The sequence below is a fragment of the Sciurus carolinensis genome, chromosome 14, assembly GCF_902686445.1.
Source record: "Sciurus carolinensis chromosome 14, mSciCar1.2, whole genome shotgun sequence".
NCBI classification, from domain to species: domain Eukaryota; kingdom Metazoa; phylum Chordata; class Mammalia; order Rodentia; family Sciuridae; genus Sciurus; species Sciurus carolinensis.
The window spans coordinates 84,537,770-84,554,434 of record NC_062226.1 but is presented as its reverse complement, the minus strand read 5'-3'; the positions used below and the strand labels follow the sequence as shown (position 1 = coordinate 84,554,434).

At 37.6% G+C, this 16,665-nt stretch overlaps 1 protein-coding gene and 1 pseudogene across 2 annotated transcripts in view; both read right to left on the bottom strand.

Annotated features, from left to right (window-relative positions):
- Rmi1 (RecQ mediated genome instability 1) overlaps positions 1–16,665 on the bottom strand; it is a 167,533-nt gene that overhangs the window by 103,906 nt on the left and 46,962 nt on the right. The gene's annotated exons all lie outside the window — the stretch shown is intronic.
- LOC124964204 (multifunctional protein ADE2-like) lies at positions 10,052–12,028 on the bottom strand (annotated as a pseudogene).

Below are 16,665 nucleotides of genomic sequence, written 5' to 3'. Positions count from 1 at the left end.
GTGTATTGAGATAACAATGTATGGGATAAAAAAATTAACTGGAGTGAATTCAAATGATCTTAAAACTTTTGAAAATGCCCCATCTTTTATTTTCTGTCAAGCATCTAATGATACCTCTTTATGGGGACAAGAGAGTCATAGGAAATATAGGGGGAGAGAACAAGTGGGTATGAGACAGTCTCAGATCCTGCTAATAAAGGCCACTTGGAATAGTATGAGGAATATTGTGAAGACCTCAGCAGAAAGATGCTAAAGATATACAGACATATTTACAGGGTTGCAGAGGTACTCATAAGTGACCAGCCAAAGGAGTAATTCACCCCTGTCAAGGCATCTGCAGGTAGAGATTCCAGCAATGAGTCTCTGAAGAAACCATTAATGTGCCACAAGGAAGTCTGACCACTACTAAAATTCAAACAAAATTAGTTTTAAACAGCCTCAAAGACTAGGAATAACAGTTGATTAATACATATCCTTGCATGGTAGAATGAGAGAGACATTATTATCCTATATACATGTATGAAAAAAATTTTTTTAAAAAGATTTTTAATACTGGGTTTATGAGTTTGAACTTGATGGAGTTATTAGAATTTTACTACATGTAGTTTTGTAGATGAATGAAATGGCAACCCAGTTACAGGTCATAAAAGAGGAGTACAGAAGTTGGAATATTTCTGTTGTGACATAGGGGTCACCACTTACGTTTATGCAGGTTGTGCAGTACAGAACTCTCGTGGACATCAATCTCACGGCAGTGTGAATAGTGTTTCTTGGTACTAACTACTCTTATAATGCTATATGTCTCATCTAAATATCTTTCAGGAAACAAAGAACACACAAATTTAACCCTAGTGGAAGATAGCTAGGAACAAGGTAGAAGTTAGAAGGTTGAAGAGAAAAGTGGAGACTACATTATGGAGTTTCTTGGATGTGAGGCTAAGAAATTCAGAATTTATCCTGTTTTTAATGCACTGAGGAGGTCATTGAAGAATTTTGCACAGAATAATGGAAATGCAATGAGTGATTTAGGAAAATCAAATTTAAGTTACAGTGTTCAAGATAGATTAAAAGGGCTAGGGAGATAGTCCAGTTGGTAGAGTGCTTGCCTTGCAAGCACAAGCCCCTGGTCAATTGCCAGTGCCGCAAAAAAAAAAAAAAAAAAAAAAAAAAAAGACCTATCCTTCCTATCTATTGCTATAACAGAACACCCAAGACTGGGTAATTTATAAAGAAAAGAGGTTTGTTTTGTTTCGTTATTCTGGAGGCAAAGTTCAAGAGTATAGCATTGGCATCTGCTTAGCTTCTGTTGAGGGCCTTGTGCTGCTTCAACTCTTAACAGAAAATGGAAAGGAAAGCAGGTACATACAGAAGAAGCAAAACACTAGGAGAATTCTTGCTTTATAGCAACCTGCTCTCACAGTAACTAACCCAGACCCACAAGAGTGAGAATTCACTCACTCAAGAAAGGCATTCATAGGTCTGGGGAGATAGCTCAGCCTTGCAAGCACAAGGCCCTGGGTTCCATCCCCAACCTCGAAAAAAAAAAAAAAAAAAAAGAAAGAAAGGCATTCACAAAGGGCACAATGACACACACCTGTAATCCCAGCTACTCAGGAGGTTACGGCATGAGGCTCTCAAGTTCAAGGCCAATCTGGTTGGTGAGACCCTGTCTCAAAATAAAAAATAAAAAGGGCTGGGGATGATTCCTTGGATTATCCAAAAGAACTAAAATCAAAATACTGTACAGGTATATGCATACCAATGTCTATAGCAGTGCAATTCACAATAGCTGAATTGTGATGAGTCTAGGTGCTCATCAACAGATGAATGATAAAGAAAATGTATGTGTGTGTGTAATATACACACACACACACACAATGGAATTTTACTCAACCATAAAGAAGAATGAAATTATGTCATTTGCTGGTAAATGGATAGAACTAAAGAACATCATGGTAGGTGAAATAAACCAGACTTAGAAAGTAAAAGGTCAAATATTTTCTCTCTAGCAGAAGCTAGAGAGGCGGGAGGAAAATGGGGGAAAAAAAGGGGAAACGCATGAAAATAGAAGAGACCAATAGAGTAGAGGAAGGGGCTCATGAGGGAGGGAAGAGGAAAGGACATGGAGAAGCTGGAGAATGAAATCTACCAAATTACAGAATGTCCATATATAAATATACCACAATAGATCATATAGAGAGTTACAATGCACTAATTAAAATAATAATAATAATAATAATAATAATAAAAGGGAGATCAGTAGAGTAGAGCAAGTGGATCAGGGAAGTTACCAGGAAATGAGATTGATTATGTTATATATGTGTACAAATATGATATAACAAATCCCACTATTGTGTATAATTACAATAAACAAACAAAAATAAATAAATTAAAACTTTTAAAAAGAGCTGGGGATAGTCAATCTCTAATACACACACACACAAAAAAAAAAAAAAGGAAGAGAAGGAAGAAAAAGAAAAGCATTTATGTGTGCTCTGTCCCCATGAACAAAGCACCTCCCACTGAATCCCATTTCCCACCACTAACACATTGGGGACCAGGCCTCAACAGGAATTTTGGTGGGGAGAAACCAAAATCAGACCATAGACCTAATGACTCCTTACCTCACTTCTTCAACCATGGATGTGTAAGAAGCCATAGCTGCTGGGGGCAGGAAGTAAGAAAGAAGTACAGCCCAACCTAGTATTAACTGATACATAAGCACAAACCTTCCAAAAAGTATTGTACGTATGCATCAACATTTGTACAGAAGGTTCATAGCAACAACATTTGTAAAAACAAAACACTGGAAACAACATGCATGTCTGTCAATACATTTGTCTTTTCCTATAATATTATGCAGCAAAACAAATAACTTACAACTACTTTTATCAACATGGAACAAATCTCAGGAATAAGATGTTGAAGTGGGGAAGCAAAAAACAGATGTATCATGATTTCATTTATATAAAAAAATTCAAAAATATGTAGCACTAAACAATATATTATTTAAGTAAACTGGGAAAGTTTTAAAGGAAAGAAGAAAGTGTTAAACATAAAATTCAGGATAATGATTCCTTCTGAAAGAGAAAAGTGGAATTGGGAAGGAACATTCTATGAGATTCTAAAATACAGGACTAAACTTATGGTAGTATAAATGCCTGCTTTCTTTTTTTTTTTTTTTTTTTTTTTACTTTTATTTATTTATTTATTCATTATCTTTTTTTTTGACAGTGATAAATTTTTAAAAAAATTTTTGTACATACATATAGGGTGATAATGTCTGTCTCAATCTATGTCCTTCCCATCCCCACCTGCCCAATCCCTCCCCTCACTTCCCTCTGTACAAAGTTCCTTCATTCTTCCATACCCAGCCCCCACTATGGATCGGAATCTGCTTATCAGAGAAAATATTTGCCCTTTGGTTTTTTGGGATTGGCTTATTTCACTTAGCATGATATTCTCTAGTTCCATCCATTTACCTGCAAATGCCATACTTTAATTTTTCTTTAAGGCTGAGTAATATTCCATTGTGTATATGTACCACATTTTCTTTATACTTTCATCTGTTGAAGGGCATCTAGGTTGGTTCCATAGTTTTGTTATCATAAATTGAGTTACTATAAATATTGAAATAGCTAACTTTAAGTCCTTTGGGTATAAACCGAGGAGTGGGATAGCTGGGTCAAATGGTGGTTCCATTCCAAGTTTTCTTAGGAATCTCCAAGTATAAATGCTTTCTGATATAAAAAACAAATAAAATATAGGGAACACTCTAGTTCTTAAACTGTGAATGGGGAAATGGGTATTTTGTTTCACTGTCATTCTTTTAACCTTACATTCTTTAAATCTTATATATTATAAATGTTTTAATCTGTTCATTAGTCTAATAAAACAAATTTATAAAAATATAGCTGTACATTTCAATAAGTCAAAATATTACTTAGTTTTCTTTCATTTTCATAAATCCTGTGTAGTGCACATAAAGTGCCTAAGACATGATCAACAAATAGGATCAATTTTTATGTGCCTCCAACTCCCTACTTGCTGTCCTTGGGAATTCTAAAGAACCAATGCAAGAGTAGCAAGAGCATTTATTTGCTAATCTGTGAAGTATCACATATATAAGAGGCCCCAGGTCATGTCAGTATAATACCCAATAGAAGTATGAAGGTGGAATTATAACACTACCTTTACAATGCCAAAAATCCAGTTTGAATTATCTTCTCATCAAAGTGAGTATGTCTGTCCTCCTCTCTGTTCCAGAACCTTTGGTGATCATTTTAACACACTGGATCAGGTGGCCATAACTTCATTTACTGAGTACTAACTACTTTGCCAGGCCCTGCTGGCTCATTTAATCTCCAACATTGCTCGTGGATAGCAAGTATTAACCCCTTCTGACTGAAGAAAACAGACCCAGGAATAGTACGAAATTATCTAAAATCACAGTACCCAGTATTGGAGGTAGGATTCAGGGTCAGGTCCCTCTGACTCAAGTGCAAACTTTTCGCCTTGCATCCAGTAGTCTTCCTCATGGGGCTTCCTTTGTCCATCCAGTTTTTCAATGCACACTCATCTCCATTTAGGCAGACAACTCTCCTTAATGTTTCCTGAGTAAGTCAAACTGGATTATGTCTATGCTTTCCTTATATTATTTCCCTGCTACAAACATCCTTTCTTCTTTCTTCTTTTCCTCTATTCACCCAAATACTACTTCTTTCAAGCATCATTTGGCACTGCTTTTCTTCAGAAGTGGTCCTGAACTAATCGAATTCCAGAGTGGTCTCACTTTTTGAGAATTCTTTTTGTCTTCTCATTGTTTTGTTAACTAGACTATAGGATCCACAAGAGCCAAACGTGTGTTTTCCTTTATAGCATTTTGTTTTGCTTTGTTTGGAAGTCTCAATATAGAGACACTCAGTGAGTGCTAAACAGATGATTTGGGTACAGTACAGACATAAATATTATCCTGCAAATTGACAGATTCCAATCTCCATTTCAGAAAACTGATGCATCTGAATCTTTTAGGATCAGGGGTGGGTGGGATAAATGGAACAGTGTAATTTTTTACAGATGATTTTTTAAGTGTACCCTCAGATTAGAATTTTATACTTTGTTCCAATTTGGGACCATGTTCATTCAAATAATCATACAAAGGAATAGCTATATAAAGAAAAGACAAAATTCTAACAAACGTATTTAAAAGATGTTATGGTTTTGATATAAGATATCTCCCCAAAGTTCCTGTGTTTATGCAGGAATATTCAGAGGTGAAATGACTGGATTGTGAGAGCTGCAACTTAATCAGTCCATCCAACTTTAAATGGACTGACTGGGTGGTAACTGTCGGCAGGTGGGCATGGTTAGAGGAGGTGGGTCACTGGGGGGTGTGCCCTAGAAGGGTACATTTTCCCTGTGGCCCCTTGCCCACTTCTTCTCTGTCTCTGTTCCTGACCCCACCTTGAGCTGAGTAGCTTTCTCCTCAGGGTCCTTCTGCCATGATTTGCTGCTTCACCCTGGGTCCAAAGCAATCCAGATGGCCATTTATGTACTGAGATCTCTGAAACTGTAAGCCCCAAATAAACTTTTCCTCTTCTATATTGTTCTTGTGAGATATTTTGGTCACAGCAACTGACTAAAACATAAGACAATCAAGAAAACTATTTCCTATATAGGCATGATTGCTCTGAGGGAAGAAAGAGGAGGAGAAATGGAAGATAGGAAACAAAGAAGGGAGGGAGAAAGGGAAAGAAAGATAAAAGGAGGGAAGAAAAAGAAGGAAAGGAAAGAAGTATAGGAAAGGAGGAGTCATATTCTGCTTAGGTTGCCATAAAAAAATACAATATACTAGGTGGCTTAAACAATAGAAATTTATCCTCTCACAATTTTGGCAGCTAGAAGGCAGTTCCTGGTGAGGGCTCTCTTCCTATCTTGAAGATGTCTTCCTTCTTGTTATGCCCTTACATGGATAGGTGGGGAGAAGTGTTAGTAATCTCTCTCTTCCTCCTCTTATAGAGCCATCAGTCCTATTGGATTAGCATCCCATCCTTATGACCCTATTTAACCTTAATTATCTTCTAAAAGCCTTATCTCCAGATACAGTCTCACTGAGTATAAGAGCTGCAACAAAACAATTTTGAAGGGATACAATTCAGTCCATAGCAGAAGGGAAGGGAAAAGAAGAAAAGAACAGGAGAGAAAAAGAGAAGACAGGAGGAAAGTAGACTGTGACTTAATGAAATTTCATAGAATCAAAAGAACAGCCATTCTGCATTTGAGCAGTCCTGATAGAACTTCTTTAACCTTGTGCCAAAATACATCCCCATAACCTTAACCTCAGTGGTCCTAGTCTCTCCCTGACTGGTTTTATACAGCTAGCCTACTCAGGAATTACAAAAGCAAACACCTATAAGGCCAAGGAAGATGCCTGAGTGAAGGCAGCAGGGTGTTAGCAGAGTGGTTCATTTTAACTTAGGTGCATTAGAGATAAGAGGTAGTATTGATCCAGATGCACATAATTGTTTCCATGCAATTCAAGACCACATTTGCCATATCCTCCAGTTTATCAAAAGAATTGTGATGTCTCACATTTTTAAGTATTGTCCACTAATTAAAAAAAAAAAAAAGCTTTTAAACACTAGCTAGTCAGGCTTAGCTTTCACAGATATCCTCAGTACTTTGACCGCTTTTTCCCTTATAGTCTCAAATCTCTTCTGCCTATCACACTTCCTGGTGTCATCTAATTAACAACAGAAAAGTGGGGCTTCTAGATGCTGCCTTCTAGTAATAATAAAATCTAAGGCTTCCGGGTTGGGGTTGTAGCTAGTGGTAGAGTGCTTGCCTGGCACATGTAAGACACTGGGTTCAATCCTCAGCACCGCGTAAAAATAAATAAACAAAAGAATTATGTTCATCTACAATTAAAAAAAATTTTTTTAATCTAAGACATCCAACAGATTTCACAGTGGTTCTATCACATTGTGCATAGTAGGTGTTCCTTTTTAGCAGGGAGGATAGTACTAGGGATTGAATCCAAGTCCTTGTACATGCTAACTATGTACTCTACCACTGAGCATTACCCTCATACCATTCACTAGGTATTCTTACATGTTGTTGCTAATTCACATTTCCCTCATCAAAATTTCTGCAATTGTGTTTTTTGGATCTAAATATAAGGCTTTGAAGTTATTACAATTAATTATTTTATTGGCTTTTGTCACTCTAGGCTATAAAAAATCATTTTTTAATTGAGTCTGTCATCCAGTGTATTTCTTGTCTCTCCCATTTAAAAAAAAAAAAAGGAATGTCCTATCTATTCATCCAAGTCACTGATAAAATATTTGTGTAACAAGAATAGACCATGGGGAGAGCCCTTTGACATAATACTAAAAAACCAGTTTCATTAATCCATTTCATAAAATCAATCAACAAGAATTGAATCCACCTAATTGTTCTTAATTCTAGTCTATATTGTTAACAGATTCTACAGGAGAACAAATGAAAAGCCTTGCAGAACTCTATAATTATACTAAATGCAATGTTCTGTTTTCTCTAGTAACCTATCACATCTTATTTATTCATTCAACACATCTCTCAAAATTTACTATATTCACTGCACTAAGGTAGGCCCTGGGAATGAAGCAATGAACAAGATATTCAAATCCCTAAGCCCATAGAATTTACATCCTAAAAATGGAGATACTCATTAAACAAGAGTTCATGATTCATTATTAAATTATAATTATGATATCAAAATAGAATGATTAAATTATAGAACATCTCAAATCTCCATCAAAATAATCAGGGTATAAGGTAACTTTCAAATAAGACTACCCAGGAACTCATACTTGTTAAAACTGAGTGAGACATATAAAGACTTATTTTACTGTTATTTCTACTTTTTTCTCAGTTTGAAATTTTCCATTAAAAAGTTATAATGATTATTATAAATAACATGAGAAAGTATGAAGTATTAAGAGAATACATAACAGGATTTAACTTAATCTAGTGAGACAGATTTCTCTAAGGAAGTAAAATTTGAGTTTAACTCTAAAGAATAAGTAGGAATTATCTAAATTGAAAGAGGAACACAAGAGGATAAAATCTGAAGCAGGAGAGAATAGATATGTTCAAGGAACTGAAAAAAACCCAGTGTGACAGCTGTATAGAAGGTAAAAGAAAGTTGCCTGGATTAAAATGAAGTGGTCAAGTAGACAGATGCCATGTCAGAAAGATCATCATGTGAAGATTTTTTTTTATTTAATCACAAGAGCAGTAAAAATTCAATGAACAATTCTAGTAACCTGATCAGCTTACACACTATATGTGTATAATCCTGTAGATGAACTTAGAAATCATTTACATGTACACATATATTTGCACACACATATATGTATGTCACATTGTATATTATTGTGAAACTAAGTTGTACAATATATATTTATTTTTTATTGAGGAATAAGGTTTTTTAAAATGTTGATATGAAGTTGAACACAGTGGCACAGGTCTATAATCCAGTGACTTGGGAGGCTAAAGCAGGAGGATCACAAGTTTTCAAGGCCAGCCTCAGTAATTTAGTGAGACCCTGTCTCAAAATTTGAAAACCCTCAGCAACAACTTAATGAGACCCTATCTCAAAATAAAATATAACAGAAGAACTGAAGATGTAATTCAGTGCTAAAATGATCCTGGGTCCAATCCCAGTACCAAAAAAAAAAAAAAAAAAAAAAGGTTGTTCTGTAAGTGTGGAAGAGAATAGGGTAATGGAAGGAACAAGTTTATAAATTAATTTTTAGATACATCTTTTATTAATTTCACCTTGAAATTATGTAAATGCATTTATTATAAAGTAAATTTAATTTTAAAAAATTTCTAAAAATTAAAAGCAAAGTAAACTTAGCTTTGTATTGAGTGTGTAGTACAACCACACAGAAAAAAATGTTTTTGAGTGTTTTAAAGCATAATACATTGACTGCACATCATTAACATAATAATAAAGGAAAATAATTGCAAAAAATAAAAAATCTTACATTATTTTCAGTGTGAATGTTGTTACATATTATAAGGGTTTTATGGTACAAAGCAAATGAATTATTATGTTGGTGTTATGCCATTGAGAATAAGGGTTTGGAGCAAGGGGGACACATACAGAAAAATATGCATTAATTAAAAGCCTATATCCTGAATTTAAGTTGAAAATATCAGTAGAATCTCACGATATGTTTTGCCTTTTTTTTTTTAACGAGGTTATTGAAATTTTCTGGCCTTGACCCTGAAAATCCTTAGGAAAAAAAAAATACAAAGAAAATGAAAGGAAAGGTAAAGAAAAGGGGAAATCCTTTAGCAGTGAGTATTCCTAGTACCCATATTATGGTCTCTAAATATTCCAAATACCATTTTTCACTATGGGAAGCAACATCTTCTGATATTAATGATTGATTCCAGGTCCAGAGCAGCAAATATTCAAGATGAGCCTGCAATATATTGTTCTATTAGAAATCAAGGAGGGCTGGGGTTATAGCTTATTTGGTAGAGTGCTGGCACCACCAAAAAAAAAAAAAAAAAAAAAAAAAAAGAAATCAATGAAACTATCAAACATTAAAACATTAATAGGGTCATATAAAAACTCAGGAGCCAACCTCAACAGGAAGATGCTGGCCAGAAATGTAATAATTTGGGTTTCAATAAGAATGATAACATAAGGATTAAAATGCATCAAATATTTCTAATCTATCAGTTCATGGTGATAACAAAAAAATTTTTAATAAAAATAACTCACTGGTTACCTTTACTCAGAACTAACATCAGAGAACTTGTTATTTTTGCAACTGGTAGAAAAACATAAAGGAAAAAAATCAAGTATTTGTACTATATTTTCGGTATAATCTGTCTTAGTGTAACCAAGTAGTTAATGAATGATTTTTATTTTTTATTCACTAATAAATTTTGTTTTCCCTGATTTAAAATCATCTTTTCATCTTGCCTTTTTTTTCTGTAGCTAAACTAAAAATTTCTATTCTTCCCCTAAAAAATGAAATGACATTCTTTCCTATAAATTACATTCTCTGATTTTCTCATCAACTCGTTTCAAGGAAATCTGCATGTTCAATATGATTTTTCACAATTTGGCCCATACCAAATGGCTATTCAATCCAGATATCTGAACAGCAAACTGAGTTGATATTTCCAGGGAAAGCATAGTTGAATAGTTGAGTTCACTGGGTAGTTGAAGAGATAACCACACATCCTGCACTTCCCATTTTTTAAAAGATATTTTTAGTTGTAGATGGACACAATAATTCGTTCTAGTCAGCTTTTTCACTATTGTGACTAAATGATATGAACAGCACAATTACAGAAAAGGAAAAGTTTATTTGAGGGCTCACAGTTTCAGAGGTCTTAGTCAATAAAAGGCCATGTCGACTCCTCAGAGCTCAAGGTAAGAATGGACATCATGGTAGAAGAGCATAGCAGAGGGAAGCAGTTCACATCACCAGGAAGCAGAAAGAGAGACTTTACTCTCCAGATACAAAATATATACCCATAGCCAAACCCCAATTCCCACATCCTCCAGTCATACCCTACCACTTCAGTTAATTCCATCATGGATTACTCACTGATTGGGTTAAGTCTCTTACAACCCAATCATTTCTCCTTTGAACCTTCTTGCATTGTCTCACATGTAAGCTTTTGGGGGACACCTCACATCCAAACCATAACAATACCTTTATTTAGTTTATTGAGTTTTTTTTTTGTTTTTTTTTTTAATGTGGTGCTGGAGATCAAACCCAGTGCCTCACGCATGCTAGCCAAGCACTCTACCACTGAGCCACACCCCCAGCCCCTACACTTCCCATTTTGATGAAAGGGGAGGAGAGTCAATAACTGGATATGCAGGATTACCCAATATCACTGGGCTCAAACCACTGCTTCTGCCTGTCACTGCCACAAATATAGTAGGATATTCAGTTTCAAGGTTCAGAGTGCCAATTTATTATTTATGGACAGTGGTTACTGGAAGTTTGCATGGAATTCCAAAATTCCCACAAGTCTTGATTTCTTTTCACAGTGATATATGGTTGAGACCATCAATATTACAGCCCTGCATGACTTTGTGATTTCAGAAGCAACTCCACTCTCTCTGTAACCCACTCAAACTCTTTCATTACCATCTGGAGCTCTTCAGGAGTTACTTCTTTGAGGTTACTCTAAGGCTGTCTTTCTGCTAATTTCTGATGACCAGAGTCACCAGGAATCATCATCAATAACCTCAGCAAGAACAATTTCTTTGGTGCTCACATTAATACCAAATACAATCTTCATATCAACACCCTACAGTTTGGGGACAACCAGGATTTCTGTAATATTTTAAAAATAGCTGTGTAGCATGACTCATGATATCTACTTCAGTTTGGCCTATAAGTCCAGCAAAGCAAAATTTTGCGGCAATTAGCTGTTCCTCACACCACTGTGAATCATTGGCATCAACCTTGAAAAACATCTCCACTTTAGGTGGGTAAAACTTGATGCCAGGATTTCTTCTGAAAAAACAACCAGTTGCTACTCTGCAAACCCATTCAGTTTGAATCATTTCACCCTGGGGCACAATGAAAGCTGTCTCTCCACGTTTTTTTGGTGAAAGCAATTTTGATAACTGCTTTCTGTAAAACTTAAAAATACAACTGATAATTTTATGGGAGACTGCAGCTTTTTCTTCCAGATAATTCCTTTTTTAAAAATTTTTTTTAGTTGTTGATGGGTCTTTATTTTATTTATTTATATGTGGTGCTGAGAATTGAACCCTGTGCCTCACACATGCCAGGCAAGCGCTCTACCACTGAGCTAGAATCTCAGCCCTCCCAGATGATTCTTTCTAGCTCCATTTCATGCTGTTATCCAGTCCTTGGACTCCAGAACTATCTAACAATTTCATAAACTTCTTCTTTCTTTTCTTTTTTTTTTTTTTTTTTTTTTTTTGGCCCTCATAGAGTTTCTTACCAATGTTCAGTACCTCAGCAGTCACCATTACCCTGTATGGGCAGGAGACAGTGGCTGCACTGGAAAGAGAGACTGAGATTTATAAATAATTTTTCTTATAGATGTCTTACAGCTAAAAAATGAAGAGGAATTACACAATTGGAATATCATCATTTGCAATTCCTAATGAATCAATGGATATTACTATTAATCAAAAAACCTAGTCTGTCAGATATTCTATATGATAAATAACCTACATTCTTCAAGAAAATAAATTGCAGGAAAAACTGGGTGGTGAAGGAGGCAGGAGGTTAGGTACTGTGGATTAAAGGAGAACAAAGAGACATATTAATCATCTGTAATGTGTGGGTCCTATTTAGATTCTAACTGAATTTATTTTTTAAAAAAAGTTATGAAACCACCAGGAAAATTTAACCACTTGCCAGATATTTGATTATATTGTTTTATTAAGTGTATTAATGGCATGCTGGCTACATATTTTTAAAGAATGTCTTTTAGAAAAAAATATTTACAGATGAAATGATACAATATCTGGGGTTTGCTGCACAATAAATAAAGGGGTAAACAGGAGGTAGAAGTGAAACAGGATTGTTTTGAGATAATAGGTTCATGAGGACTTATTTTGCTATTTTCTCTGCTTTTGTATGTACTTTAAATTCCATAATAAAGAGGTTTTTTTTTTTTTTTTTTTAAAGCCCTTTAGCCTTTTTTTGTGAAGAATGGATTTGAGAAAGACAAAAAGATTTCCTCTAGACCCAGGGTTCAATCTCCAGCACTGTTTGTATGTGTACATGTGTGTGTGTGTGTGTGTGTGTGTGTGAGAGAGAGACAGACAGACAGACAGACACACATTAGCTAGAAGACTATTATGATATTCCAGATAAGATGAAATTCATAGTACTTGATTTTTCCCAGAACTGAGGAAATAGATGCATTTTGTCATTGTAACTGTCAAATGCCAAAGAGAAAGATTTTTTAGAGTTCTAGACACAAACTCATCATGGAACACCAAGGAAAAAAGGAGAAAAGGGAAAATACTTTGCCTACAAAAGAGCAAGAATCAGATTGTAGTCAGACTTCTCATTAGCACTCTTGATGTTTGAAGATGGAATTCTCAGAGAAAATTCAAAATCTAGAATTATATATCCAACAAAATTATCATTCTACTATAAGGAAAAATGAAAACTATTTTAGCATGTTCAAGAATTGAGAAACATCAGATTATTTAAGAATGAATTTAAGAGATTTAGTTTAACTAAAATAAAAATATAGACATGGATACACAAGCCAATGGTAAGCAAGAAACCACATAGATTTTTTTTAAAAAAGCATAAAGTTGGTGATTTAGAATTTTTTTCTAAAAAAAATTTTTTTTTCAATTACAATTTAGAACTAAAATCCCTAGGTGAATTCAGTATTAGAGTATAAGAGTGAGAAACATGAGGTAAAGCTTGCCTAGACTATTATCTTATTAAAGGGTGAATATAAATAATTACTAACCCTGGATTTCAAAAAAAATAGGTATATGTGTTATAGTTTTAAGAGTAACCATTATAGGAATACAAATAGAATGTGCAACCTTCAAGTCATTACAAGAAAAAAAAAACTGAACAACAACAACAACAAAAACTCCACATCAGCCCAATAAGAGACAAGAAACAAAAAAGAGAGAGAAATGAAGAAATAAGATAGTTTCGGGGGCCAAGATGGCGGACTAGAGGGCGGCTGCATTTCACGCTGCTCCAGGACGCAAGATTCAAAAGAGGAGATAGTGAGAGACTTGGGACCAACTCAAAGCTGCTGGGTGAGTCTCTCCTGTTGGGGAGGCGTCCCGGATGGGGCGGTAGCCCCGGAACGCAGGGAATTTGTGAAGTGGAGTTGCTCGGCGAGACGCCCCTCCCCCCGCTGGAGCGGTAAACACGGACAACTGGGATCATCGTAGAGGAGGCGGCTCAGCATAGCGCTTGGACTCGAGCAGTCGCTGGGGCTCCGGGTGGCTGCCTGGGGAGGAGCTGCGTGGCGAGCTGTTTGGACCCAGAGTGACCGCTTCCGAACACCGGGGGGTTGCCCGGAGGAGGAGGAGAGGCCCGGCGGGTCGCTTGGGTCTAGGAGTGACTGCATCAGAGCCACGGGCGGTTGCCAGAGGAGGAGCTGCGTGGTGAGCTGTTTGAACTCAGAGTGGGCGCTCCTGAGCGCCGGGGGACAGCCCGGAGGAAGAGGAGGAGCGCGGTGGGACGCTTGGTCTGGGAGTGACTGCATCAGAACCACAGGCGGTTGCCAGAAGAGGAGCTGCGTGGTGAACTGTTTGAACCCAGAGCGAGCGCTCCTGAGTGCCGGGAGGTTGCCCGGAGGAGGAGGAGGAGCGCGGCGTGTTGCTTGACCTGGGAGTGGCTGCATCAGAGCTGCTGGCGGTTGCCAAAGGAGGAGCTGCGTGACGAGCTGTTTGAACTCAGAGCAGCTGCTCCAGAACACTGGTGGCCTGCCTGGAGGAGGAGAGCGGTGGGACGCTTAGCCTGGGAGTGACTGCATCAGAGCCACGGGCGGTTGCCAGAGGAGGAGGCGAGTGGTGAGTTGATTGGACTAAAAGCGACCGCTCCTGAACACCGGTGGCCTGCCTGGAGGAGGAGCGTGGTGAGTCACCTGGTCTCGGAGCCACCGTTCCTGAACACCTGGGGGGCTACCCCAAGGAGGAGGAGGAGGAACAGGGCGGGTCACTTGGACTTGGAGTGACTGCCTAGGGCTGCGGGTGGTTGGCGGGAGGAGGAGACCCGAAGTGGGTTGTTTGGATTCCTAGTGACTGCGTCGGAAACCGGGCGGCTGTCCGGAGGAGGAGGTGTGTGGCGGGTCTCTGTGTCTCGGAGCTATTGTGCGGGGCTCCAGGTGGTGGCTCAGGGGAGGGGCTGCATAGCCAGGTGATTGGTGCAGAGCAGGGTCCCAGGAGCTAGGTGGCTTCTTGCTGGAAGAGCCGCACAGAGACACGCCTAGGGGCGGAGCGAAGTTTCCAGGGCGGCGGGCAGATTCTCTGGGAGAGGCAGCCTAAGGAGACTCGCCTGCGAAGGGTGAGGCTCCCAGGCCCAGGACGTAGGTCCGGGCCCCTGGGATCGTTGCAGAAGAAGACAGCCCAGCCCAGGAGGTAGTTGTAGATTGTGGGGAACCTCTAGGAGGGCAACTGACTAGCGAGACGTCCCCACCGAGTGACTCTTCCCGGCCAGGGGAGGTTTTCCCACAGGGACGGTAAAGCCAGAGACATAGGCACAAACAGGCCTTGCCTCAGCCCACAGTCTACTTCCCCATTGGATGACCATTGGTCAACAAGTGGAGGCACCTCCGCCCACTAGCAGGGAATATACGCCACCTGAGGGTTACCACACCTAGAGAGGCAGCTTCTTCGTGGAGCTCTGCATTATCAACCTCCTCCAAGACTTCAGGCTACTGAAGGATAAGAGGGGATATACTAGCAATCTTCAGGGACATTATAAGTTGATAGAGGAAATCTGCAATATCTTAATGACCCACTGATCCCTGAACAATATGAGAAAACAAGGGAAGAAAATGCCCCAAACAAATCTAGATGTTACATCAATAAAATCCAACGACAGCATGGCAGAAGAAATGACAGAAAGGGAGTTCAGAATGTACATAATTAAAATGATTAGGGAAGCAAACGATGAGATGAAAGAGCAAATGCAGGCATTGAATGATCGCACCAATCGACAGTTAACAGAGCAAATTCAGGAAGCAAAAGATCATTTCAATAAAGAGTTAGAGATATTGAAAAAAAACCAAACAGAAATCCTTGAAATGAAGGAAACAATAAACCAAATTAAGAACTCCATAGAAAGCATAACCAATAGGATAGAACAGCTGGAAGACAGAACTTCAGATATTGAAGACAAAATATTTAACCTCGAAAACAAAGTTGAACAAACAGAGAAGATGGTGAGAAATCATGAACAGAATCTCCAAGAACTATGGGATACCATGAAAAGGCCAAATTTGAGAATTATTGGGATTGAGGAAGGCTTAGAGAAACAAACCAAAGGAATGAACAATCTATTTGAAGAAATAATATCAGAAAATTTCCCAAATCTGAAGAATGAAATGGAAAATCAAGTCCAAGAGGCTTATAGGACTCCAAATACACAAAATTACAACAGACCCACACCAAGGCACATTATAATGAAAATACCTAACATACAAAATAAAGACAGAATTTTAAAGGCTGTGAGAGAAAAGAACCAAATTACATTCAGGGGGAAGCCAATTCGGATATCAGCAGATTTTTCAATCCAGACCCTAAAAGCTAGAAGGGCCTGGAACAACATTTTTCAAGCTCTGAAAGAAAATGGATGCCAACCAAGAATCTTATACCCAGCAAAACTTACCTTCAAATTTGACGATGAAATAAGATCATTCCACGATAAACAAAAGCTAAAAGAATTTACAAAAAGAAAGCCAGCATTACAGAACATTCTCAGCAAAATATTTCATGAGGAAGAGATAAAAAAAAAGAAGCAAATCAGCAAAGGGAGGAATTATCCTAAAGGAACTGTCAAATAAAGGAGGAACCAAGATGTGTCAAAAATTTTAAATATGAACCAAATGACTGGGAATACAAATCATATCTCAATAATAACCCTGAATGTTAATGGCCTGAATTCATCA